Genomic DNA, 24,877 nt, shown 5'->3' with positions numbered 1-24,877 from the left:
CTTCTTGTATACTGTTTTGAGGTTATATATTGTTCTGGGAGTACTGACACACTGTCTGAAAAAGCAATAGTTTTTATGACTAGTTATAGACAACGATTGATAAACAACATGGAAGAAAAGTTAATAACCTGAATTTTCATTGTTGTTGTTAAAAGGATAAGTTAGTTTAACGTAATGACGTAAAACGTTGCTGAATGTTCTGAAACCAGTTTAGTTAACAGCAGTGAATGCTACTAGATGTTTTGACTCACACGCTGAACACTGAAAAGTAATAGTATTTGACTTGAGTTGACGAGTTTTCGATATTTGTCGTAAGATACGTTCACCGATTTGTATTATACGTCAAGTTAATAAGTCAAGTATGATTATATGATAGTGGAACAAACACTAGTAGCAGTTACTTCAGTAAAATATCTGGGAGTATGCGAGCGGAACAGTTTTAAGTGGAATGACCATATAAAATTAATTGTTGATAAGGTGGGTGCCAGTTGAGATTCATTGGGAGAGTCCTTAGAAAATCAACAAAAGAAGTGGCTTGCAAACCACTCGTTCGGCCAATACTTGAGTATTGCTCATCATTGCGGGATCCGTACCAGATCGGGTTGACAGAGGAGATAGAGAACATCCAATGAAGAGCGGCGCGTTTCGTCACAGGGTTATTTGGTAAGCGTGATAGCGTTGAGTATATGTTTAGCACACTCAAGTGGCAGACTCTGCGAGAGAGGCGCCCTGCATCGCGGTGTAGCTTGCTGTCCGGGTTTCGAGAGGCTGCGTTTCTGGATGAGGTATCGAATATATTGCTTCCCCCTACTTATACCTCCCGGGGAGATCACGAACATAAAATTAGAGAGATTCGAGCGTGCACGGAGGCTTTCCGGCAGTCGTTCTTCCAGCGAACCATACGGCAATGGAACAGGAGAGGGGTATTGATAGTGGCACGTAAAGTGCCCTCCGCCACACACCATTGGTTGGCTTGTGGAGTATAAATGTAGATGTAGTAGACGAAGGATCAAATCACATTTTTCTGTGAAGGATATTTTTGGGAATCGAAAGCAAATTTATGAAATGTCAAGACAAATGGTCCTCATTTGCTATAAAATGTATTTTTTGGAGGAAAATTCAATAGAACAATCACAAATTTCTCTCTATATGTTCCAAAGAATGATTAGAATGATTCTTTCCCGTCGCAATGAGATGGACGAAAAGAAAACGTATGTTTGTCTAAAGAAAACCTAACTTCGATTGGGACAAATGGTGCCATGAGCCAGAAGGCGACAAATTGAAACTACAGTTACGTAGCAAGCGCTTCGGAAAAAGCAAATGAATTTCTGGACCGCTCGACTTGCACAATTATAGTACTTCGCGAAAGTAGACAAAAGTCAAAACATTTGTCTTCGAGACTCTGATCCGGTATCTGCAGTTGTAGAATAATTTTGAAGGCGGTGATCACCTACCTCCTCACTTCTTCTCAACTTCTTCTCACAGCCCGAAGGATGCGAAACAGACTTCCTAGAAAGCGCACTTCGAAATCGACTCTTTCTTCGGAAGTTTTGTCAATGAGACTGATGCTACGCAACGGTTCGCTTTGTTTGGTGCCAGAACGCATTGTTGACACTGACGTCATGAAGACACGTATCTGTTATATTCGTTAACAATCTGAGTCTGTGTAAAGTGAAAAGCAGAGAGGGACGATGATCAAGACGCAGTCTATGAGGGAATAGCTCAGTTGCGATCTAAAGGGAGGGTCTGACAGGCATTCGTAATGTCTCGTTAGAGTCGCACAGACTCGAATCGTTTCGCATGGTTATGAGTAAATCATTTTGGATTTGTGGAATAACGGTTGAGTCCAATCATGTCTCTCCTTTTTTCAAAAAACTATTTTCTTTATTTCTTTTTCGGATAGGCTGACCATCTAGAAATACACTCCCGGAAATGGAAAAAAGAACACATTGACACCGGTGAGTCAGACCCACCATACTTGCTCCGGACACTGCGAGAGGGCTGTACAAGCAATGATCACACGCACGGCACAGCGGACACACCAGGACCCGCGGTGTTGGCCGTCGAATGGCGCTAGCTGCGCAGCATTTGTGCACCGCCGCCGTCAGTGTCAGCCAGTTTCCCGTGGCATACGGAGCTCCATCGCAGTCTTTAACACTGGTAGCATGCCGCGACAGCGTGGACGTGAACCGTATGTGCAGTTGACGGACTTTGAGCGAGGGCGTATAGTGGGCATGCGGGAGGCCAGGTGGACGTACCGCCGAATTGCTCAACACGTGGGGCGTGAGGTCTCCACAGTACATCGATGTTGTCGCCAGTGGTCGGCGGAAGGTGCACGTGCCCGTCGACCTGGGACCGGACCGCAGCGACGCACGGATGCACGCCAAGACCGTAGGATCCTACGCAGTGCCGTAGGGGACCGCACCGCCACTTCCCAGCAAATTAGGGTCACTGTTGCTCCTGGGGTATCGGCGGGGACCATTCGCAACCGTCTCCATGAAGCTGGGCTACGGTCCCGCACACCGTTAGGCCGTCTTCCGCTCACGCCCCAACATCGTGTAGCCCGCCTCCAGTGGTGTCACGACAGGCGTGAATGGAGGGACGAATGGAGACGTGTCGTCTTCAACGATGAGAGTCGCTTCTGCCTTGGTGCCAATGATGGTCGTATGCGTGTTTGGCGGCGTGCAGGTGAGCGCCACAATCAGGACTGCATACGACCGAGGCACACAGGGCCAACACCCGGCATCATGGTGTGGGGAGCGATCTCCTCCACTGGCCGTACACCACTGGTGATCGTCGAGGGGACACTGAATAGTGCACGGTACATCCAAACCGTCATCGAACCCATCGTTCTACCATTCCTAGACCGGCAAGGGAACTTGCTGTTCCAACAGGACAGTGCACGTCCGCATGTACCCCGTGCCACCCAACGTGCTCTAGAAGGTGTAAGTCAACTACCCTGGCCAGCAAGATCTCCGGATCTGTCCCCCATTGAGCATGTTTGGGACTGGATGAAGCGTCGTCTCACGCGGTCTGCACGTCCAGCACGAACGCTGGTCCAACTGAGGCGCCAGGTGGAAATGGCATGGCAAGCCGTTCCACAGGACTACATCCAGCATCTCTACGATCGTCTCCATGGGAGAATAGCAGCCTGCATTGCTGCGAAAGGTGGATATACACTGTACTAGTGCCGACATTGTGCATGCTCTGTTGCCTGTGTCTATGTGCCTGTGGTTCTGTCAGTGTGATCATGTGATGTATCTGACCCCAGGAATGTGTCAATAAAGTTTCCCCTTCCTGGGACAATGAATTCACGGTGTTCTTATTTCAATTTCCAGGGGTGTACATTCTTACTACTACTTTATTGCAGGAAAACTGAATATGAGTAACAAATCCCAATAGAATGAAACAGATCACCACTGGAGCGAAATTTATGAATAACGTACGCCAGCCATACATCTCCATCAACATCTATCTATATTCATACTCTGTAAACCACTGTGAAGTCCGTGGAAGGTGATACTTCCCATTGTACCATGTACTGGGGCTTTTTCTTGTCCCATTTACATATGAGAGCGCAAGAATGATTTATTAACGGCGTCTCTGCGTGGTGAACTTACATTATCTGTGTCTTCGTGATCACTACGAGACCGATGCGTGTGTGTTGTACCGAGTCAAATGGTTATCGGAAATCAAGAAATACTACATCTAACTGAATGCATATGTCCATGGCTCTCAGCGCGTCGTTTGCCGACTATTTGTGCTCTACGTGATCGCTATTTACCGAGTCAATGCAGGTTCCATCAAACCCTTTGTGCTTTTGTGATCAGGGTTGCTGCAACTGCCTTACAGTCACTGATACCATTTTCAATGTGGACATCCTCAAACAGTCTTTTATTTCATTGTCGTTAAATCCAGAACATTCCCATCATGAGCAGGGTGTCTAATTATCTGTTCTATGTAGTTGGTTCAAAAATGGCTCTGAGCGCTATGGGACTTAACATCTATGGTCATCAGTCCCCTAGAACTTAGAACTACTTAAACCTAACCAACCTAAGGACAGCACACAACACCCAGTCATCACGAGGCAGAGAAAATCCCTGACCCCGCCGGGAATCGAACCCGGGAAACCGGGCGTGGCAAGCGAGAACGCTACCGCACGACCACCATAGAGGTATTCAGTAACGTTTCGCAGGATGTTTTGTTACGAGCACCACAAAAGGAATTGTAATTAGCCCAATTTATTGTTGGATGTTAGAAGTGTCCTCCGACGATTGCACTATAGTCTTGGAACTTCGTAAATTGAAATTAATTTTTTCTAAAGGTATTGGTTGCGTTATATGGTGAGTCTTGTATTAGACGAAGAGTCCATGTTAGGTTAGTGTCCTTCGGGGGAAATTAGCCTTGCTCAAACGATGCCAAATGCAGCTGCAAATTTCTACCTCGCTGGAGGTGACTTTGTTGTCTATTGCTACATCATCTACATGTTTCATCAACCTTTCCTTTTCACTTACTCTCCCAAAATATCTTGGTGCTGTTAGTTTAGTGGTCTAACCAGCTTTCTGCACGTATTATTATGTGATACGTACGTTGTTTAGGAGCTCTTCAAAATCGGTCATAGTTCTGGGACTATTTCGATAGTATACAATCCGGACTTCAGTGCTACCGCCTGTGGTTCTCAGTCTTATTAGCATATATTCGAGTTACGTGAACTGAAAATCGGGAATTAATTTGTTTCAGTGACACAAGCTTTATTACCTAGTATTATTGACCTAGAGTCAATATTATTTGGACATTGCATACATGATTTTCGCTATCGCGGATTAGCAAATTTTAATACTTTTGTAGAGAAGTAGTAGTTACGAGGGCTATACGGAAAGTAAGGAACGATAGGTCGTAAAATGAAAACCACACTGAAAATGAAAACTGTTTTATTTGCAACAGTTAGCTAACCTTCCAGCTACTCTTCTACACAGTCGGCGCTCAGACTTAGACATCTGTCGTAGCGTCGTACCAACTTTTCATTTCCCTCGTTATAGAAGACATCCGCCAGTGCTTTTAGACAATTTTGTACTCTGGACTGCAGCTCGTTGTCTGTGTCAAAATATTGCCTTCATAGCCAGCGGTCCATTTGAGCAGAGATGAACCTCAGGGGTTGCCAACAATGGTGTGTATTGTGGGTGATCAAACATTTCCCATCGAAAGCACTGCAAGAGCACCTTCATTGCCCCTGCAGAGTGCGGCCGAGAATTGTCGTGTAGAGCGAACCGCATGACAGTTATGTTATGTGGATTGCATAGCTTCAGGCGAAATCTTTCGCCAGGCCCTCGTACTTGGCGGGAGACGCTAACTTCTAGCCATCTTTACGTTCTCACTGTGGGCTCAGAACTGGAAAAAGCGACATGATGCGATCGACGGGTGTACTAGACACGGTGCCCAACGCATCTGTGCAAAGCTTCATCACATTTTCACTGTTTTTTCCATTTTGCGACCGATCGTTCCTTACTTGCCGAATAACCCTCGTATTTCACTGAAGCACGATTTAAATATACATACACTGTACACCATAATTTAAGTTTAAAGTTAGTAGTGCATGATATCCTTAAGACTCATGCAGTGAGGTAATCATGACGTTTATGAACTATTTAAGATCTTTTAAGTCACGTTCACAACTAGAGCGTCAATGACCATTCGGTCGTTCGTCCGTTATCGTACTGAGAATATTTCAGTACTATTAGTGTAAGTTAACAAAATTTTTTCCGAGCAGAGAAAAGAGTCAGTTATACCTTCATTAAATATGGATGTGGAGTAGAGATTTCCATCTTCCTTCAGATGTTCAGATATCTAAAAGTTTGTACTTGACTGAAAGCAGAATTATACACTGAAGAGCCAAAGAAACTGGTACACCTGCCTCATATCGTGCAGAGCCCCAGCGAGCACGCAGAAGTGCCTCAGTACGACGTGGCATGGACTCGACTAATGTCTGAAGTAGTGCTGGAGGGAACCGACACCATGAATCCTGCAGGGCTGTCCATAAATCCGTTAAAGAACGAGCGGGTACTTTGCAAGGCATCCCAGAAATGCTCAATAAAGCTCATGTCTGGGGAGTTTGGTGGCCAGCGTTTAACGGGTCATCCTCCTGCAGCATTACTTTTGCTGAACAGTAGTCGTCGAAACCAGCAATATTTTTACAATTTTGGACACATCATTATTATCTCAGCTGCCTTTTGGAAAACTTTCAAATAATTTTGTACGCAATATGTGATATTAGAAGGCAACATTTATTTGTCAACAAAAACTGTGAACCCTTTGGAATATGGTTGTTACCGCAGAGTGAAGTAGTTGTAAGCATGCCTCCGATGTGATTGGACGTATATTTGTATTTTGGGCGAAGAACGTCATTTCGGCTTTGTTCATGGGAAAATTCAAAAGACAAAATATACTAACGTAACAACAAAAATCCTCCAACAACAATCTTCAGATTTATTTAGATCTACGAAGACCTTGAAGGAAATAGTGCGCATATAGTATTAGGAACGGAAAGTTGGTTAAAACCGGAAGTGAACAGTAACGAAATCCTAGACACAGAATGGAATATATACCGCAAGGATAGGATAAACGCCAATGGTGGAGGAGTATTTATAGCAGTAAAGAATTCAATAATATCCAGTGAAGTTATTAGCGAATGCGAATGTGAAATAATCTGGGTTAAGTTAAGTATCAAAGGTGGGTCAGATATGATAGTCGGATGCTTCTATAGACCACCTGCATCAGCAACCGTAGTAGTTGAGCGCCTCAGAGAGAACCTGCAGAACGTCGTGAAGAAGTTTCGTGATCATACTATTGTAATAGGGGGAGACTTCAATCTACCAGGTATAGAATGGGATAGTCACACAATCAGAACTGGAGCCAGGGACAGAGACTCTTGTGACATTATCCTGACTGCCTTGTCCGAGAATTACTTCGAGCAGATAGTTAGAGAACCAACTCGTGAAGCTAACGTTTTAGACCTCATAGCAACAAATAGACCGGAACTTTTCGACTCCGTGAATGTAGAAGAGGGTATCAGTGATCATAAGTCAGTGGTTGCATCAATGACTACAAGTGTAATAAGAAATGCCAAGAAAGGAAGGAAAATATATTTGCTTAACAAGAGTGATAGGGCACAAATCGCAGAATATCTGAGTGACCACCATCAAACGTTCATTTCTGAGGAAGAGGATGTGGAACAAAAATGGAAAAAATTCAGAAACATCGTCCAGTACGCCTTAGATAAGTTCGTACCGACTAAGGTCCAAAGCGAGGGGAAAGATCCACCGTGGTATAACAATCATGTACGAAAGGTACTACGGAAACAAAGAAAGCTTCATCATAGGTTTAAGAGTAGTCGAATCATAGCTGATAAGGAAAAGCTGAACGAAGCGAAAAAGAGCGTAAAGAGAGCAATGAGAGAAGCATTCAACGAATTCGAACATAAAACATTGGCAAACAATCTAAACAAGAACCCTAAAAAGTTTTGGTCATATGTAAAATCGGTAAGCGGATCTAAATCCCCTATTCAGTCACTCGTTGACCACGATGGCACCGAAACAGAGGACGACCGAAGAAAGGCAGAAATACTGAATTCAGTGTTCCGAAACTGTTTCACTGCGGAAAATCGTAACACGGTCCCTGACTTCAGCCGTCGCACGGACGCCAAAATGGAAAATATTGAAATAAACGATATCGGAATTGAAAAACAACTGCTATCACTTAGTAGCGGAAAAGCATCCGGACCAGACGAGATACCCGTAAGATTCTACAGTGATTATGCTAAAGAACTTGCCCCCTTTCTATCAGCAATTTATCGTAGATCTCTGAAAGAACGTAAAGTACCTAGCGACTGGAAGAAAGCGCAGGTCGTTCCCATTTTCAAGAAGGGTCATAAATCAGATGCGAATAATTATAGGCCTATTTCGCTTACGTCAATCTGTTGTAGAATAATGGAACATGTTTTATGTTCTCGTATTATGACGTTCTTAGATAATACAAATCTCCTTCATCATAACCAACATGGATTCCGCAAACAGAGATCATGTGAAACTCAGCTCGCCCTATTTGTCCAAGAAATTCACAGTGCCGTAGACACTGGCGAGCAGATTGATGCCGTATTCCTGGACTTCAGGAAGGCATTTGATACGGTTCCGCACTTACGTTTAGTGAAAAAAATACGAGCTTACGGAATATCGGACCAGGTTTGTGATTGGATTCAGGATTTCCTAGAAGAAAGAACACAACATGTCATTCTTAACGGTTCAAAATCTGCAGATGTAGAGGTAATTTCGGGAGTACCGCAAGGAAGCGTGATAGGACCTTTATTGTTTACAATATACATAAATGACTTAGTTGACAACATCGGTAGCTCCGTGAGGCTATTTGCAGATGACACGGTTGTCTACAAGAAAGTAGCAACATCAGAAGACTCGTACGTACTCCAGGAAGACCTGCAGAGGATTAATGAATGGTGCGACAGCTGGCAGCTTTCCCTAAACGTAGATAAATGTAATATAATGCGCATACATAGGGGCAGAAATCCATTCCAGTACGATTATGCCATAGGTGGTAAATCATTGGAAGCGGTAACGACCGTAAAATACTTAGGAGTTACTATCCGGAGCGATCTGAAGTGGAATGATCACATAAAACAAATAGTGGGAAAAGCAGGCGCCAGGTTGAGATTCATAGGAAGAATTCTAAGAAAATGTGACTCATCGACGAAAGAAGTAGCTTACAAAACGCTTGTTCGTCCGATTCTTGAGTATTGCTCATCAGTATGGGACCCTTACCAGGTTGGATTAATAGAAGAGATAGACATGATCCAGCGAAAAGCAGCGCGATTCGTCATGGGGACATTTAGTCAGCGCGAGAGCGTTACGGAGATGCTGAACAAGCTCCAATGGCGGACACTTCAAGAAAGGCGTTACGCAATACGGAGAGGTTTATTATCGAAATTACGAGAGAGCACATTCCGGGAAGAGATGGGCAACATATTACTACCGCCCACATATATCTCGCGTAATGATCACAACGAAAAGATCCGAGAAATTAGAGCAAATACGGAGACTTACAAGCAGTCGTTCTTCCCACGCACAATTCGTGAATGGAACAGGGAAGGGGGGATCAGATAGTGGTACAATAAGTACCCTCCGCCACACACCGTAAGGTGGCTCGCGGAGTATAGATGTAGATGTAGAATGTTATATTCAAGAACTAGACCTCTAGACGGGAACACGAAAAGCTGCGTTATTGTAATCTTAGCCCCTCTGAAATTTTTTCGTAAAAGAACGTAATTTCGGCTTTGTCAATGTGAAAATTCAAAAGACTAAAATGTGACAAAATATATTAACGTAACTATCCAATTCATCCATGAGGACCTAAAATGTGAGAATCTTATCTTCAAGAATTAGACCCTTAGACAGGAAGAACTGGAGCCAAATGTACACGAAAAGCTGCGTAAACTAGAAAGTTTATTGTAATCTTCAATCCTTTCAAATTTTTTTATAAAAGGTTTTGCTTATTGGGTACAATAACTAGAATTAGATAGGAGAGGGGAGATTACAAGCGGAAGTGTTTAAACTCAGAATAGTGTTCCTGGAGTCACTCTGTAGCAGTTCTGGACGTGTGGGGTGTCGCATTGTTGCTGGAATTGCCCAACTCCGACGGAATGCATAATGGACATGAATGGATGAAGGTGATCAGAGAGAATGCTTACGTACGTGTCGCCTGTCAGAGTCGGATCTAGACGTATGTGGATTCCCGTATCACTGCAACTAGACGCGCCCCACACCATTACAGAGCATCCACCAGCCTGAACAGACCCCTGTTGACATCTAGGGTCCATGGCTTCATGAGGTTATCTCCGTACCCGTACACGTCCATCCGCACGATAAAATTTAATATGAGACTCGCCCGACCGGGCAACATGTTTTCAGTCTTCAACAGTTCTGTGTCGGTGTTGACGGGCACAGGCGAGGCGTAAAGATTTGTGTCGAGGAGTCATCAAGGGTACACGAGTGAGACTTCAGCTCCGAAAGGCCACATCAATGATGTTTCATTGAATGGTTCGCTTGCTGACACTTGCTGATGGCCCAGCTTTTAAATCTCCAGCAATTTGCGGAAAGGTTGCACTTCTGTTACGTTGAACGGTTCTCTTCTTCAGACGTCTTTGGTCCCGTTCTTGCAGAATCTTTTTCCGGCCTCAGCGGCGTCGTAGATTTGATTTTTTACTGGATTTCTGATATACACGGTACACTCGTGAAATGGTCATACGGGAAATTCACCACTTCTTCGCTATCTCGGCGATGCTGTGTCCCATTGCTCGTGCGCCGACTATAACACAACGTTAGAACTTAAATATTGCTAAATGATTTAACAACTAGGCCAAATACTTGTTCTCTTAAATAGGAATAGCCGACGGCAGCGCCATATTACGTCTGTTTAAATATATCTGTGTTAGAATACGGAAACCTATACCAGTTTCTTTGGCGTCTCAATGTAGTATCCTATGAGTAGAATACCATATGAGAGAACTGTAGCGATACAAACAAAAGACGCCTGGCTGTAGAAATTTTTTGAGACATGAAACGAAACGATTGCACAGGTTCAGTCGTAGGTAAAGCAGAAGGCAGACATACCATATTATACCATATAGGACTAACAGGTGATTTGTCTTCACGAAAGGGGAGGTGCATGCTTACAAGTTTCTTTCACCAGTGCGAGAGCGTCACAGAGATGTTGCAACATGTATGAGCGCTTGAAATAGAAGCAAATTATTCCAACAAAGCTTACTTAGTAAGTTTCAAAATGAGCTATAACTGAGGAGTCTAGGAATACAGCACAAATACCTGTTCCTGTAGGGACCGCGAGGACAAGGTTAATGAAACCATTAGTAGTGGCTAACGGGCAAAAATTCTAACAATCAAGGAAGTAAGGAGACACTAGGATCGGGCGAGGAAGCGGATCCAAGTGCTGGTAGAAGTAACACAACACCTTACTTCTAATACATTTATTAAAACTAGCTAAAATACAATATACAATCTGCCAAGATAATTAATATAGGGAGAATCAAACCTCAAGAAACTAGTTCATCAACAATTTAACACTGTACCACGCAACATAGTACTGCGTATGCCTTAAGAGCTGCAATCCCAAAGAAAGCCTCAAGGGCCAATTTATAAAGAATACATATAACGTGTTGAGCCTGAAGGGCCACCAAAATAGTTAACTAGACTTTAGTTAAAGAACAGATTTTCCAACATTTTAGGCAAGGCAGTGTGAAACAATAAAGAGACCTGAAGGGCTGTGCAACTTCCAAGTAAGTGGCCTGAAGGGCCAAATTAACAAGATAACAAAATCTTAAAATATCAACTGGAAAATAACAAGTGCTTATTAACAACTCGACCTTGAGGGCCAGGTAATAAATGAAATTAGTCAAACAAATTCTGCAATAAGTAAGTAATGGCCAGGAATTTATCAGTAAGCTGCTCTTAAGGGCCCCAGTACACTAACAAGGGAGGTTAAGTATTAAAACTGGATTTCAAAGCCTTAGGGGCTGTAGAGCTTCCAAAAGGGGGCCTGAAGGGCCAATTCACCAAGGTACTTATTAAACAGCTCAGCCTGAAGGGCTGGCCGATGGTTAAGGTTAGGCAAGTTCTCAAAAATAGAAGAAAAATCAACAAATTTATCAGTAATCGAGCCTTAAGGGCCTTAAGGGCCACAGTACATTTAGAATCCACATTAAGCATTAAGATCTATCACACAGCGAAGCAATTCCCTAAACCTTAGCAACCTTAAATAAATCAATTGATCCTATCCAGCTTAAAACCTAGGGACAACAATACATGCATATACTTCTAAAAGGTAAACTTGCATAAAATCTAAATTTAAAATACAAAGAATCGCACACCAACATGGCCAACAAATTTACAAAAGTTTAACCACAGTTGCTGAGTATGAAATACAAGCAGCTGCAAGGCTACCAATCAGTCAACGTGCCCAATATCATGATTTACAATCTTCAGGTAGTGCGAAACAGGAAAAATACAAGGCGAGCCCCAAAGAGGAATTAAATGATGCCCTTCAATTACAAATCATTAAACCGCAGCGTAAAGCTGCCACATTTCACAAACTGGCGTAAAAGCCACCAGCTCAATCGACACTGTGCATGTAGGCAAACATACAAATAAAATTCTCTAACCCTGTAAAATTTTCAGTCTAAAGGAGGCTGATAATAACATACGGTATTAAAACAATCTTTAAGGTAAACACATGCACCAACAACTTTTAAGGTGTGCACAGCCACGTACTTCACAAATTTCTTTTCTTTCTCTCACATCCATAGAACACGAAGGCTTGGAACTGACTACCAGATTGGTCACAAGAATCAATAGATAGCCACCAATATATCAGTACCTAATTAGACAGTCTCCTAGTGTGGTATGACAGAGCAACAGTTCACATTCACAGCCTTTGATTCAACACGTTCTACTATCCTCGTTGTACAACATCGACCATACCCGGAGTGCGAAGCAATTCACGCTCACGTCGACGCCTAACCGAGGAACCAGACCAGCACAGGACAAGAACAACCTACACACTCGAAATCAAACTCCGCAAACGCAGTGCAGAACTAACATTCAACCCTTTTCTTTCATAGGTTCAGAACCGGCGAGCTAAACCGGCGGACGGAAAACACACAATGTCGGCGGCAGCAACATAAAGGAAGTCGCAAACACCACCCTAATACATGGCAATAGCAAGTCAAAAGCACAACGGCAATAGCGAAATAGACTCAACTTGAGTCCCGGAGGAAAACCTGCCGCCCTCAGTGCTCAAAACATGCCCGGAGCAACCGTCCTCGGCGACTCCCACTATTCTCTTTCCAAAGGTAGGAGACGAGGTACTGGCAGAAGTAAGGCTGTGAGGACGGAGCGTCAGTCATGCTTGGGTAGCTCAGTTGGTAGAGCACTTGCCCGCGAAAGGCAAAGGTCCCGAGTTCGAGTCTCGGTCCGGCACCGGCACACAGTTTTAATCTGCCAGGAAGTTTCAATTTTAGAAGTGCTTGCTGTGTACTCGCAGAGGTTTTGTTATCAAATTGCAGGACATATTTACTTAAGACATACGTAGGCTGAACATGTACAGTTGGTTACATAACGCGAAAGAGGCAGGTTGAGGAGATGTACCAGATCCTGACTGACGGATGGTTCGCCAAGTCTGTATCGAAAATACTTGGTGTTTTACGTAAATTCGTGCCTCTTTCATTTGTTTGCGCCTTCTCCTTGAAGTAACAGGAAAAGTTTCACTGACTTGAGTGTGTTCAAAAGTATAACACCCTACTTCAAACTTAAAAAGAAAGATTGTGTTCGAGGAGATTCATAAAGATAATAATGTATGGTTGCAAAATCTCTGCTGCTGTACTAGTACTCCAGAACGCGAAGTCCGAAGTTCTATTTTCCGTCTGGCAAGCATCTTTAATCTGACAGGGGACTGCAATAAGAGCGTGCACCTCCTTGCAGAGTGGAAAAGAGAATTTGGAAAATAATAGCTACAATGACGAAAATATAGGCAGTTCGCTGATTTGTATAAAATTATCGTTTCATCGGTATAGGCGGATAGATTGAGATATGAAATATGTACACAGAGATATAAACGTAGTGGTGCGAACGTTAATATTTGCTTGGCTCTGGTGACAATTGGTGATCGTGTGGGAGGACCATTAAAGAGCGACCGCTGCAAGGCTATTACAATTAATTACCGCCAGTTACACGTTTAATTAAGGGTCTATTACTCCGCAAAATATCGTTTTCAATACATACATTATCGTTTTAATTACGCAAAATACCGTAACTTTAATGAATATTGTTTGAAAATGTGATTAAAGCATTTAAATAAGCGAAATGTTTTTCTGTGTGTTGACAACTTTCCGTGGAACTTGTTTTATCCTTGACAAGCTGAACTCTGTTGCCATACGCTTGTGTCAGTACACGTGAATCAATCGTATCGACTTACAGAAAGTTAGTCACATTCAAACGCAGAAAATTAAGCTTACAGAGTCATTCTGCTAAGTTTCTCGTGTACAAAGTGCCCGTCTCCAGTAGCTGAAACACGCCTGCACGGTGGCGCTCGACTCGAAAGTAAGTCTGTTTGAATCCTGGTGATGGACGAAATGTCCCTTAAAGTATTTGGCCGGTAAGAGGAGCAGTAATGTTGGCATAAAGTCTTTGCGTCATGCCCTGGATTAAATTTGGAACCTTTCCACGGTATCGTGCGACACTTTTGATGTCCGCCAGTCGTATGCAGTCGAGACCCAGACTGATCGAAAATAGTTTCAGGCAAATGCCTGGATGGTTCCTTTGAAAGAGCGCGGCCCATTTCCTTCACCATCCTTTCCCAATCCGAGCTTGTGCTCCGTCTCTAATGACCTAGTTGTCGACGGGTCGTTAAACACTAGCCCCTCCTCCTCCTCCTCCTTGACCGATCGTCGTGCGTCTCTCTCTTCCTCTGTACTCAGCTGACGCCACCCGCTTCCACCAGCCTACGCCGCGCACCGGCTAATCAGTTGAACCTCAGAGTTGAAACACAGTTACGATTTTTTGACTTCACCGTTTGCAGTGTTTCGTATGCTTATCTAACCAATTTGTGAATTTATGAAACGTAATATAAAGGTAGATATCTGCTGATTTGGTATGTTGATATTAATGTGTTACAAAATTATTGTAATTGTATGTAATCCTTGCTTAAAGGTCAACAATTTCTTTAGGTGTGCCAATTGCCATTAAAACCTGTTGTTGTGGGACACTACGTGTTAGTGTTTTGACTGTTGCAGAAATTTTGCAAAGGATATTACGTATTTGAAAAAAAAATTATGTATTTAGCATAAAATATGGGTTCTACGCCCAGAAAAACATAAAATCTTTATGATTCTTGAGCTTTTACAGAGGATTCGCTGCAAGATGAAAGATTCTCCAGTAGGGTTTGTCTAGAATACGACAAACACCAGGCCTGATGTACCGTTTGTTCACCTGCTTTTAGTATAAATAATGAAAGGGCGAATGCTGTTATTTGGTATAGTAATGGTAAGAAACACATTTCATCGGTGGGACCAAAAACGTATTTCAAGCTGCATTAGTATATTTAGTGGTCCACACTCTTGTGATTTAAAACACAAAATAGATATAACTGCAGCCACTAAAATATGTCAACAGGAAAACATGGACACAGTTATGTCTCCATCTATGGCAATAAATTAAATTCCATACTCTGCAGTTACTGACTAGGCTTCAAAGGTGCAGTAAGGTAGAATAAAAATGGCACACAGTTTTAATCTGCCAGGAAGTTTCATATCAGCACACACTCCGCTGCAGAGTGAAAATTTCATTCTACAAACAACCCCAGGCTGTGGCTAATCCATGTCTCCGCAATATCCTTTCTTCCAGGAGTGCTAGTTCTGCAAGGTTCACAGGAGAGCTTCTGTGAAGTTTGGAAGGTAGGAGACGAGGTACTGGAGGAATTAAAGCTGTGAGGACGGGGTGTGAGTCGTACTTCGGTAGCACCGTAGGTAGAGCACTTGCCCGCGACAGGCAAAGGTCCCGAGTTCGAGTCTCGGTCCGGCACACAGTTTTAAGCTGCCAAGTAGTTTCAAAAATGGGGACTGCCACGAGTTATGTTTCGGTACAGTATTCTGTAGAATTGACTGTAAAAGAAATTGAACATCAAAACAGTCCATTTTGAGTACCTATTGACGTTTCCAGTAAACGAAAAAAAAATGTTTTCCCATTTGTAGCAACTTTCCTTGATGACAGAAAGGGAGTAGTAAACTACCTATTAGATTTTTACTAAGAACCACATGATACATCCGAGTATGCTATGAATACGAGTATCAAAGCATTAGGTAAACTTCGTTTGGAGCTTATTAATGTTGTTGTTGGTGTTACAAAGTGTGAACCGAAATATTCTTAAAGCTAACTGCTATTACCATGTCTGGCGTATTCCATGATATTATTTCCTTTCGGAATCGAATGCCTTGTGCAAAAGGTTCCTGGCGTATGTTCTATCAATGCAAAAGGGTAGAGGTACTTAAAGAATGCTTTGCATTTTTTAATTAAGATTGTAATGCCATAACAGTTTGATGGGCAACTTCACTGCCAGCTATGGAAAGGCTTTTAGCTTGATTGGAAAGCGATCAAAATGTATTTCCGCCAAGTGAGTACGAATGAGTATAATAAGCTTATTAGGTTTTTTGTCCTAATTAAGGAAGTGGATGGCTACAGTGATACATTTATTTTCTGTATCATTTATTATATTAATTTCATAAATTTATTAAAGTTCTGCAGTCCAAATACTTAAATTTTGTAGAATAATATTATGGTCACATTAAATGAAGACACTGAATCACATAAGAACGATTGATTTCCCGAGTAAAAGCTAACGAAGAACTGTTAAACCTAAATGAGATTGAGGGGAAATACAAGATGGTACAAATTAAAGTAATCCGAAGAACAGAGTTCCAGGGTACAAAGAAATACAGCAGAGGAAAGGAAATACAGTGCTAACCTGATTTAACAGATGGTTAAAGTGACCACCATTCATCTCTTGGCACATTTTGGCCCTGGTCAGCAAGTTGGAATTGCTGCAATCTCATCCGAAATGTTTTGCTGCAGTTCTTGAGGACTGTGAGTGTTTTTGCGATACACCTTAGACTTGAGGGCTCCCAACACAAAGTAATCGCACAGTGACACATAAGGTGGCTTGGGTGGCCAGTTATGACCGCGATCAGACTGACCTCTGCTAACAATTCTGTCATGCTTGCAGATTGTGTAAATGTGTTCCAAGTTTTGGCCGATTGCAGGGGTAGTCACTCCATCCTGTTGGCAGTATGGAAATATCGAAGTATGTGGTAAGGACTTATGGAACCAAACTGCTGAGGTCATCGGTCCCTAAGCATACTCAGTACTTAATCTAACTCAAACTAATTTACACTAAGGACAACACACGCACCCATGCCCGAGGGAGGACTCGAACCTCCGACGGAGGGAGCTGCACGGACCATGACAACACGCCTCAAACCGCGCAGCTACACCGCGCCGCTGTTGGAAGTAACAGTGGGTCTATTCCTGCACCTTTAATACTGCCTCAAATGGTTTCAAAATCGTATTTACTCGTCTGGGACACTTATTTGTCACATCATGTACGATGCAAGATAAAACTCTCGTTTCGTACCAGAGAGTTGAAGGTTATCATAAAAATTAATTTGACTATACGAAAACTCTCCGTTTAAGATTTTCTGTTACTCGAATGTAGGAAAGTAACTCTTAGTTATGAAAAATACATAGAAGCGTCAATGGTAGTGGGTAATGAAGAAGAGAACTGTATAGTGCATAAAATTTTGGAATAAATATACAAATTCGTTTTTATGGTAAACGTTTACGAAGGGAGATGAAACGTCTAACATAAAAAATATCACCAAAAGGATAATGACGGTTCCATGCAGCAACGCGCATTTGGAAAAAGTCTTTGATCACAGAAATCATTTATGGCCTGGTGCTAGAAAAGGACTGACGTCGATATGGTAAGAAGCAGAGTTGTGCATTCGTTGTAATTTGAAGTTCGCAGCACTCATGGACTTTAATCAAGAAATTAAAGGCAACACAAATTTGTTTTTTCAGTGTTTATTGTTTTACTGCGTTCACCCTCAGCCCTCAGGTCTTTTGCCACGCATTTTTCGATGATTTCGTCAATTTAATCTTGCTACCCTACCTACATGCTACACAGCTGTCGCATATCCGGAAGGAAAGAGTCAATGTACGCAGAGGCAGAACATGTTTTCCTTTAGGCGGCTAAACCCACGATGTGGTATATCCCAGCCAACAACATCAACAACATATTGAAACATTAACTTTTTTTTACTTTGAGTATCGTGCTGCGAAACCATGTTATAGGGTTGCTAACAGTATTGCTTACAGTATCTTTCTAAAGGAAAAGGGTAATAATACAGAAAGAGAATTAATCGCATTGTAATGACATGCGTGTGGAAAATAATGCTTCCTTTATAAGCGTCATCACTTTCAATACATTAACCAGGTACGTAGAGTACTGTTTCCATCTAAGTGATAGTTTTCTTCTAATAAGCAAACAGAGCTTGCGTCTTGTCTCCCAAGACTGTACGTGCTACAATACTATAAAATAGGTGAAAACGTCACTACTGCTAAGGATGTGTGATTGTAAAATGTTGCGTTTGACATAAATACTTTGGAAAAAGTTCAAATATTGTATTGTATTTTTGCTACGACGATTCGTATTACTTACTGGTGAGTAAGTATTCGATATTTGTCTTCATACTACGACGAAACGAAGAACGTTTTCAGATTTAAATCATACCTGCGTTATTCTATTTCCTCTGTGGCACTAAATATTTGTTGGCTTCAAAAATTTCATTTCTGCCACATTTCAACCACGTCTACATCTACAATCATGAATCGACTGTGAGGTGCATGCCAAACGGTAAAATCCGTTGCACCACATACTAAAGTTTCATACTGTGGCATTCACACTAAAGTTTCATACTGTGGCATTCACATATGGAGCGCAGGACAAACGCTACAGTATTTCGGTATGCAGTTTCAATTATTATCAAGTTCGCCGTCCATGCTGGAGCGATACGTAGAGGACTGCAACCCATCCCTGTATTCCTCACTTAGTAGTTGTTCTCTAAACTTTATAAATAGGCTTCCGCGGGGTGCTTGACGTATCTTGAAGTATCTACAAGCTGAGATTTTTCTCAGCGTTCCTGTGATGCACTGCCGTGACAGACACACCCGAAATCATTCGTATTGTCCTTACTTGAATAAGTTCAATATTTTCTGTCACTCCTGTTCCTTTCAAGAATGGATTGTATTAGTGTTTCGTAAGTAGTCTCCTCCATAAACCACAGGTTCTCGGTATTGTACCAATTATAAAATAAATAAAAATAAAATGGAATAAAATATTAATGATTAATTATTCTGTATGTATGATGATTGGTTGTAATTGGTATTTGCTTATCTGGAACGTGGACGTTTAATTATTCGGTATCAGACGCTTGACAATGGCTATTTGGAAAAGGCAATGTAACTCGTAGTTGACCGTGAAATAAAACTGAAATAATCGGACTTCGTAATTAAATCGTTTCCAAAGACTGCTGCGGTAGGTATGGACTCATGATCTAATCTCAATATTACAATGATTTGCCAGCCATGCCAATACGTCGTACAGAGGTGATTGTCTACTAAACAAAAAAAAAGTTACACAGTTAGTTAAATCAGATATATTCAATGAAATAGCCTACAGTTCATAATCCTACTTACTTTTATAAATATAAATTCATTACAGAATCGAGTGCCTAGTGTGGTTGCAACTCGCAGTATTCTTCTATAACATGAAAATATGGCGGTGTGCCAGACAATAAAATAAAATACGTGCTTCTCGCACCACTTCTACCTGAGCTCTCTCTTCTCTTAATCAAACATAAGAGTAACGTAATTATTCTTTTGTCTTTATCAGCGACACAGCGCTGCAGTTGTGTGCCATAGGCTTTATTTATTAGTCACTGATTATTTATTTAATTAATATTTCGCGTTTCCGCGGAAACTCACGCTCGGCATGCAAATGTGCCTTTATATTGCCCCCTGAATTGCGAGGCGAAAGGACACACCTGCAGGCGAGCAATTCACCTAAAGGCACAAGTAAATCTAAGTTATCTACAACTATTCACATGACTTACATTACACACATTATACACATTATATACAAAATTTGAATGACGCGGGTGCGCCGTAAAAGTTCTTATGTTGGCAGATAGAGTGCGCGCATGCGCAGAAGCGTCTGTGTGACTCCGGCAGTGCCGTTATATCATACAGTTAGATCACGCGGCACAGTAATGCAGTTCATATTGTTTGTGTGCGCGCGTATCTTAGTCGTTGCACAAAGAAAATATTCAACCAAGATTACATATGAAGACTACATTCTATAACAGGTAACTTAGTTTTAAATTTACAATATTTGTTATATCACAATACAACTCAGATTGTTGAATGTTCTTAGTTACATAGTATTGTTTTGAAATACTTCAAAGAAAAATGTCCGTATGTTTCAGGTGCGTAGACCTATTCACATCGTGTCGTTATTACAGTTCATATTCATCTGCTGCACAATAATTTTTTCACAGGTTAGTATCATCGTTGTATAACAACGTGATTAAAACATAAGCGTGTCCATTTCCATTTCCATTATAGTCGTTGTGATGCAGTTCGTTGTGACTAAAAAACATTGTTTATTACAGATCTGACGTGACCCCTTAGTAATTGGTCCTCGTGCAGTTTGTTTTTTACATTCCGTGGAAGCTTGGTTGCAGAACCTCGGACGGCACATAGCTGGCGTGGATCCTTGGACAGTCCAGGTAAGAGTGTCCGTCACATTTCGAGAACATTTCATTCCCTGAAGTTCCAACCAAAATTCTTCCACCCGTCGTGTTGTTTTCTGGACAGGCACTTTGTGTCCGTTTAATCCAGTTAACATCTTGAAGTTAGGTACTGTAGTATTGTCACTAGACGATGCACGAATTATGCACTTCACATTTTCAGTTTTTTGCTGAATATAGCTCACCTAAATGTTCGTAGTTATTAATCAAAGAAATGGTTCATCGCGTTTACATAGGTACGATGCATAATGAATGTCATTAACAGTTTCTTTCACATAGGTTTCTGCGTAGTTGCAGAGTTAGTAATGTTCATTAATGTCCGTGAACAATGGTTCACTATGCAATGTCCTTTTGGCACTCGTTTTGTTCAAATTTCTTTTACATAGTAACAGTTACATTATACATCATTGAAAGTGAAGAAAAAAAAATAAGTAATCATACATACACACGTCACATATTTTCTTAGCATAAATATAATACAGTTGCACATAAACATGTTTTCATCATCATTACATAGCTATAAATTATCTCATTGTGTCACATTTGATTACATGAATTGCAGATAATTACGTCCTCTTTAAGGGTTTTGCTGGGATTTTATCGATGTTTATTTTGTGATGTCATCTGAAATTAAGATAGGTTAGACACAACATTCATTACATCAGTAGGCAAGACCAGGCATTTTCACTACTCAATAAATATTCAAAATAGTAAAAGAGAAAATGTTTGATTCCTCGCGTTTTGTGCGTGTGTGTATAGTGTCTGTGTGGCCTTGACTACTGATAGATGCTTTTCGTGTTGAGAGATGTGCGTCTAAACTATTTCTCAAAGTAAAAGTTCGCTTCACAGATGACGTCTGTCGGTTCGTCAGGTGTCACACCAAGTCAGTGATACCTACAGTCACAAATGTTCCGTGAAAAAATTAATATATCATTCACTGCTACGTAAACATAAATTTTATTTTAATATTCCGTCTTCCAGGTGGTGGCGCGCGCTGAAAGAAGAGTTCTTCTGCCTTCAACTGCGTCACTGGAACCGCTGAAATGAAAATTTCTATACTACTTACTATCTGTGTTGTAGCAACAGAGTTTTTTGGAGTTGCTTAGCAATGTTTTGATGGATGTGACTTTGACATTATTCCGCATGAAATGCTCTAAGATCTCGGTGTGCGTATAGCCCAATAATTTTGTTAGTTCTACGATGTTGTAACAAATACGCACCAGGATGCGGTATGTTAACAATTATATAAGGTCCTTCATATAGCAGACGCCACTTAGCGTTGCGTCGTTTGAGTGCTACAGATTTATGATGAGTACGAAGTAGTACAAGCATTCCTACCTCGAATTTTTGTTTTCTTTTTATTATGTTTCTGTGATGTTTGTTTCGTATCTGTGCGTGATGTGTCAGCGTAGTCAAAACTTCTTTTATTTTCTGTTCAGGTGTGATTTCCTTGTCTGACAACTTAGGTAATGGTTCTATCCACTGATCGTTCTGTTTGCAATTGAACATGATCTCGTTAGGTGTGTAATTTGTATCGTAAATATTTAAGTTATTGTGTACGTCTTCGAAAAGACTTAGGTAGGACACCCAATTAGTATGTTTTGATGAAATATAGGTCCTCATGAATCGGTTTAATTCTCGGAAAAGTCTCTCAGTCGCGTTACATTGTGGACTAAACTTTGAAATAGATATATTTTTAATGTTCTTGTCCTTCAAGAAATTTCTCCATTTGTACCCAGAGTAGTATGCTGCATTATCTGACAGAATTGCTTTTGGTTTTCCCACGTGCGTCAGGTAATCACTTGAGAATCTTCGTATTATAGCACTTGCAGTGGCGGATTTTAAAGCATAAAGTTTTACATGTTTAGAAAATATATCGTAAAAAGCCAAGATTGTGTAGCTATCAGTATATCATCAACATAGTGTGTGACTGTCCCAACTAAATCATCGCCAAGCACGGTATCCAGGGCTGTAATGAATACCCCAGAACTGACATTCAGTCCGAAAGGTAGAACACAAAACTGATAGGTTCGCCCCCCGAACATAAATGCAGTATATTTCCGAGAATCAGGAGTGATACTCACCTGCCAAAATGAATTCGCGAGATCTATTGTGGAAAAATACCTTGCATCTAGAAATTTCTGTAATTGCTCTTCTAAATTTTCGGGTTTTGTGTGAACTGGTAAAATTATTTCATTAATTGCTCGTGCGTCTAACACTAACCTGATGCTTCCATTTGATTTTTTGACAACAAGTAGAGGACTACAGTAAGGTGAGGAGGATGGTTCAATGACCTTCCAGTCTAACATTTGTTTTAATTCTTGCCACACAGCAGGTCGTTGAGATAACGGTACGTTATATGTCTTGTGGTAGAAGATCTTGTGAGGCTTAACTTCAATCTTGTACGCATACGTGTTGATAACACCTATTCGTTTGGCAAAAACTTGTAAATATTTGGATAACACTTCCTGTAGTTTTATACGTTCATGTGCACTGAGAGCTGTAGCTTCATTTATCTTATGATCAAGCAATGTTTTCAAGTCCATTAGCTCAGTGTCAAATGAGTGTGTGTGCGTGTCTTGAATGTCATTGTCAAGTACTAACTGAACCTTGTACCCTGTACAGTGTTTGTCATGCTTTAGAGTTCTCCTGTCCAAATCAATAATAATTACACTGCCTCTATCATTTAAAATACATTTACCTTTGGAGAAGTCTATAATGCAGTCCTTCTCGCTCATAATATCTATTCCTAATATGCAATTTGTCACAAGGTTTTGTACAACCAGGAATGGCCATTGTACGGTTCCATTACCTATTTTAATGTTTACAAAAACTTGCTTCGTAACCCTACATGACTTATTACCTACTGCAGTAGTTATTTTACAGTTTTGGGCAGGAAACTCAGGCACAGGTTCCAATTCACACATCTTTTTATAGAAATTAAAAGACAAAACGCTCACAGCTGCACCTGTATCTAGAATAATAGTAGTTGGAATCCCACCTACTACATCAGTGGTAGATGCTAAAACAATTTCATTTGTGTTTGATCGACATTGTGTACTGTCTTGTAAACGTTCATCTGATATATTGTTATTGTGGTTGTATCTTATAAATAAAACAGGTAATTTTTGTTTAGAATTATTCGGCATATCATTATTCTGATGTTCAACTGTGGTGCCAAATAACTGATTAACATTGAAGTCGCCCCCCAAGAATTCCTCAGCCACGACCTGGGGCATAGAAGTGACTGTTTCTAGTTTGTTGGATTAGCATTTGTACTAGGTACTGACACAGATTGAGGTTGTGTGTCAGGTGTCATTTCTATTATATTCACATTCGGATATTACCTATTGTGATCTCCAAACTTTTGCGGTTGTTGTTGCTGTTGCGCATTATAACTTACCTGTCGGTCATAAGGTATGCTCCAATTTTGTCCTGGTGGCTGCTGTGTTAAAGCAGTGTTTGAATGAAAGTACTGATCGTTACGAGTCCAGCCTTGACGCTGTCTTGGCTCGTAGTTATTATTATTTCTGTTTCTGTTTGTGTTTTTGTTGTTGCCTATGTATCCGTTGTTACCGTTGTAGTTATTACCGCAGTGCCTTTTGTATGGATTGCCGCATGAAGTGTTATTACTGTTGTAACTATTGTTTGTATTGGAATACGCGTGTTGATTTTGATTTCCGTATTGAGACGGCATGTGAGTTTGCTGTTTCTGTTGTACCGCGTATCCAACTGTGGGCGCGCCAGAATTGAGTTGGCAAGCCTGCATGTTTTGCATTCCACTAGTGTAAACATTGTGGCTGCTGTTTTGCCGGGCGAAGCGCTGATCTTCAAGTAACATGTCAACCGAATCTAAAGCTGTTAGAAAATAATCTGAATCGTCATCCGGGATATGTAGGAGTTTTTCTTTCATGTTGAAAGGCAATTTGGCCTTCAACGCACGGAGTATATCGCGTGTTGCGACTGGTTCGTCTAAAAAGTGTCCCATGTTCAAGTATTTTTCAAAATATCGGCGTAAGTTGCCATTTTTACTGTTAAAAGTTTCAGGTTCTAGAATTTGTCTTCTGAGTCGCTCCTGGACGGATTGCGACCAGAATTTGTTCAGAAAAGCACGCTCAAACTCACTGTACGTGGTACATACGTCAGCTTGACTGTATGCCCAGACAGCTGCATCGCCTTGGATGTAACCGACAATATATGAAATCTTTTTCCGGTCACTCCAAGTGCGTGGAAATGCGTTACTAAAAGATTTAAGAAAAATCACCGGATGAATGGTTCGTTTTTCTGGGATAAAAATCTGAAATTGCCTGTGTTTCATTAAGCTTTCTTCTTCCTTTGCATTGTGATATGGATTTGTTCCACTGTAATTACTGCAATGTTCAGCTG

Source organism: Schistocerca nitens, chromosome 1 (assembly GCF_023898315.1).
Source record: "Schistocerca nitens isolate TAMUIC-IGC-003100 chromosome 1, iqSchNite1.1, whole genome shotgun sequence".
Lineage (NCBI taxonomy): Eukaryota > Metazoa > Arthropoda > Insecta > Orthoptera > Acrididae > Schistocerca > Schistocerca nitens.
The sequence above is the reverse complement of the archived record's forward strand: the minus strand, read 5'-3'. Positions refer to the sequence as shown.